At 46.4% G+C, this 4084-nt stretch overlaps 1 long non-coding RNA gene across 1 annotated transcript; it reads right to left on the bottom strand.

The window, feature by feature from the left end:
* Nucleotides 1–1223: 1223 nt before the first annotated feature.
* On the bottom strand, nt 1224–3843 carry LOC146206541 (uncharacterized). The gene is made up of 3 exons (XR_014703268.1): nt 3242–3843; nt 2255–2377; nt 1224–1556 (listed from the first exon to the last, which is right to left on the bottom strand). It is a non-coding gene; the product is annotated as an uncharacterized LOC146206541 (long non-coding RNA).
* Nucleotides 3844–4084: the final 241 nt, after the last annotated feature.

Consider the following 4084-nt stretch of genomic DNA (forward strand, 5'->3'; position numbering starts at 1 on the left):
AACGCCGTGGACCGTTTTGAAAGTGGCGCTCTTGCCTCTGATTGGTCAAGCGCGCCGTGACGTCAATGACGGCGTGCCATTGAGTGGTAGCGGCGGTCCAAGCGATTGTACATGCACGCACGTGCTTTTCTGCGGATGTATGCCACTGAACATACAACGATCACGCTGCTCAGGGGAATATGATATTGAGCCGTACTTGTTCGAACCAGCGGCGGCTTCGGAACAAGGTGACACTGGCGGCAGCAGCGACATGACGAGCGAGGAGACAGCGCTAACCTTTTCCCGCATGGGAAATTCACACTGATACGTACCGCTGCGCTGCACTGCTGTATGCGCCTGTGATCCGCTCTCAATTGAACATAGCGTTACTCGTGCCCTAAATCTCCTGCCTGACTCGAACGAAGCAGTGTCACATCAATGGGCTTGATGATCCGATTGTAAACAAATGAACTCATCCAGACGAGCCGTCGCCCCAGTTTTGTTGCGTGAATTTAGTCATTTATATGTCAGCAAGAGCAGCAAAAGTCATGCTCTCAGCTCCCGTAACCTCGAGTACGCATACATTTTATTCTGGCGGGATTTAGCAAATTAACGCGGGAGCGCGGTATCGACGAGAGGCCATGCCACTGCCTTGCTGCGCGCGCGTAATCCCATTTAGAACACCGGTAAAAATACCGAAATGCTAGGACAGCTATCGGCAGTCACGCGCTGCCATGTCGCGAGTTTAGCGCACTTCATTTAGCTGCGCTTAACATCGCGACTTCGACCACAGACATCAAGCTGCCCCGATTTCTTTTCTTAATTGGGATAGTTGTTGAAATGAGTCTGACAGTGGGTAGCTCAAAAGAAAGATGAACACAGAAGGCAGGGGGACAAGACACACACTAGACTTGCGACTGAATTTTACTCCGGAAAGAACGAGTTTATACGCATTTTTTTTTATCTTTATCCAGGTGCAACCAAGGAAGATAAAAAAATGCTTAAACGCATCCTCTTCGGAGTAAAATTCAGTTGCAAGTCTTGCGTGTTTCCTTGTTCCACTGACAGAGATATATAACGCGCCCCAGTCCGACGCGCACGGCTAGCGCGGTCGTTCGCGTTCTCCCGGTTCAAGTTACGAAGCACGGCGCGCACTTCGTGCACTGGGTGCGGCGTTGGGGTTCCTGGCTATGCATGAGCGCGTGGAGAAGGTCCCAGACAACCATATCAGATCCAGGAGATGTCCATAAAATGTACCCCTCAAAATATTTAATATTCAGAGGATCTCCATAAATACCCACAATTGGTCCAGTGGATATTCCAGAGATGTCCCTATTGCCTCACAGTGGACGTCCACATGGACATTCATTATGATGTCTAGAGGACGTTGCCAAATCAGTCTCTGGACATTGCATGAACATTGCCAAGATGTACAAGCATGCACTTTTAGCAGAGCTAGGGATAGCTGTTGAGCAAAACACATAGCGTGAATTATAGTTTTATTCACAAGAAGACTGCAAGCTTTCAAACACCTTCCCCTCTTCATGGGTTTCAGTTTGCGTCCGTGCTTGCGCCTCCTGGAAAATATGAAAGATGAAGTGAACAATAAAGTGGGGCATTAAGAAATTGACAGGTAACAGAAAATAGTCACAAAAAAAGGCCGCATGCACAAAACAAACTTATCTGAAAGCTGGCAACAGAACTTACAGCTATATAACAGTGAAAAAAAAAAAAAATGAATGTAAAACCTTTACGTGCGAAGAAAATAAACCTATTAACATGCCCGTAGTTCCACCGTGCCCGTAGTAAAGGAATGTAAAAATTTCACGACCTGTTGTCTCTGTAACAAGGATAGTTAATAATTTGTGTTCACTTCTTTTTCAGTTAAGGTTGGAAATTGTTTTAGAGTGTAAGCTGCACTATTTAGGCTGCAACTTCAGATTTCACCTCGCTGGGACTGAATGACTTCAACCTAATTAAGCATAGGTGTCCACTAAAAAGTGAGACATACTGTGCCTTCCTTTCCCCAAAAACCAACTAAAAATTAAAAAAAAAAATAGCGGAATGAAAAGGTGGTGTTAAGGCACTCTCGCATCTACTTTTAATGAGAAGCTTGAGCACCCCCCTAATTCAAACTGTGTACAGCCTTGGTAAACCATGCAAAATCATGCTTGAGCTTTCGCTCATTTAAATTTGTTCAAGCCATGCTTAAACAGGCATCTAACTGGTATGTACACACACAGTTTTGTACAAAATAGTGGCTAAATTTTCATACCTTGTTTTGCAAGCCTTTCCTGTTGCTGTTTAAGACTGCATGGAGCATGTTGGAGCCATTTCTTTATAACTGCTTGCACATCATCCACTGTTGCAACATACCGCATGTTTGACCTTGCAGGCACTGAAACAAATACAGCAGTATAGTAGCTGTGGTTCATTATTAAAATACCAAAAAGAAGGAAAAATTGTTGCCAGCCGCTGCAGTTGCTATTTAATAACTTAAGCACCTGAGTACTGAGCTGCAGCCAGTGGAATTAAAGGAACAGGGAGAGGAAAACAAGGACAAGTAGAGCGTAATGACAGCAAGAATGGAAAAGAGTTTCATACACTCTTCATAATATCCAGTGGGAACAAGCTGGCACCGCACGCATAGCAAGACAACAATCTTATTCTCTGAAGTGATCTAATAAGAGCCAGCCTAGCTTTTCACAAAAAAAAAAAAAAACTTGTACAAAAAATGGCAAAGCAGCAACCTATTCTGCGATGAAGGCATGCAAAAAGTGATGTTAAAAAAAATTATATAGCAGGGAGGTCGCGGCCTTCTGCATCATGTTCTCTTCTATACCCACTCCCGCAAAATGCACTTTATGTCAATATCAGCAATTTCGCTCGCACATTTGCTAGGCGACGCGCGCGAAATGGCTCGCCGCCTAAAGAAAAAGCTAGAGGTTCCGATGACGCAGGTGATCCTTGCGCGGCGGGAATTAACTCTGGGTCAAACATGACAGAGGTGGGCTCCGGGCTGGGCGGGAGTAAACTCTGGGTCAAACATGACAGAGGTGGGCTGCGGGCTGTCATTGCGGGCTAGCTCTCCAACTACTATTTCTGGTTTGTGCACTTCTGCACACTCGTCGGGTTCACCAAGAGCAGAAAACGTGGCACGAGTATTCCTCGCAGCTGCGCGTGCTGCTCATGTCTTCGCTTTTGCTTAACTTAGGCATAGCAGAAAAAGTCGTGCTCTTAGGTGATGCTGAAACGTACGTACCTTTGAAGAAACGTACTCCACGAACAAGGCAATGCACAGGGCGATTAACAACTTGAAATGACTGCTGCTGTCAACTTCGTCAGCGAAGATGTATCCATGTGACGCGCGTGCGACGATATGTGGCTGCCAGCAACTCGGAGAGCGGTTGAGGCGATGTGAGCTTGTGTCAGCTATGCAACATATGCATGCCAGGCACAATGACACTTCCGGCTTCCGGGGATCGCTTCCGGTTGCACAGGAATGTACTGGTAGGGTGCAGAACTATTACACCAAGCGCAAGCTGCAATACTCGGAAGCGCCAAGATTAGCAGACGTTCCCAAAATACGACGACGCCACTCGACCGCTGAGTGTACTGAAATAGGCATGTACTACGGCATGAGTCATCTGTGGACACACGTCAATTGACCGCGTCTTTTCGCTCACAGGGACAACACGTGCATTGTGTTATTGTGTTGTGGTGGCTGTGCAGCGGAGGCAGGGAAGGGAACGAGACGAACGCCGCGGACGCCATCAAAGAAAAAAAAAAAAAAGGCGTGCTACTCCGCGCTAATTTTGTGGTAGAGTTGCCGAAGATATCATGAAAGTGACAGCGCGTCGCCCAATAAACGCATTATTGATGTTCATAACAAATGTTTATTACAACAAGCCTGCAGGCAAAGCATTTAATATTTTTCGCTCGCCACAAGGAATGCACTATTTCTTGATCGCGAATGTAGGCAGCGAGTCTCTCCAACGTTCTCCTCAACCTCTCCGGCACACGAGTTGCCCACGTTTTTATCATGCACTACGGCATGAGTCATCTGCGGTTGGTTGGTTGGTTGGTTGGTTCATAGGAAAGGAAA

The sequence above is a fragment of the Amblyomma maculatum genome, chromosome 1, assembly GCF_055883805.1.
Source record: "Amblyomma maculatum isolate TAMU_Amacu chromosome 1, ASM5588380v1, whole genome shotgun sequence".
Taxonomy (NCBI): Eukaryota; Metazoa; Arthropoda; class Arachnida; order Ixodida; family Ixodidae; genus Amblyomma; species Amblyomma maculatum.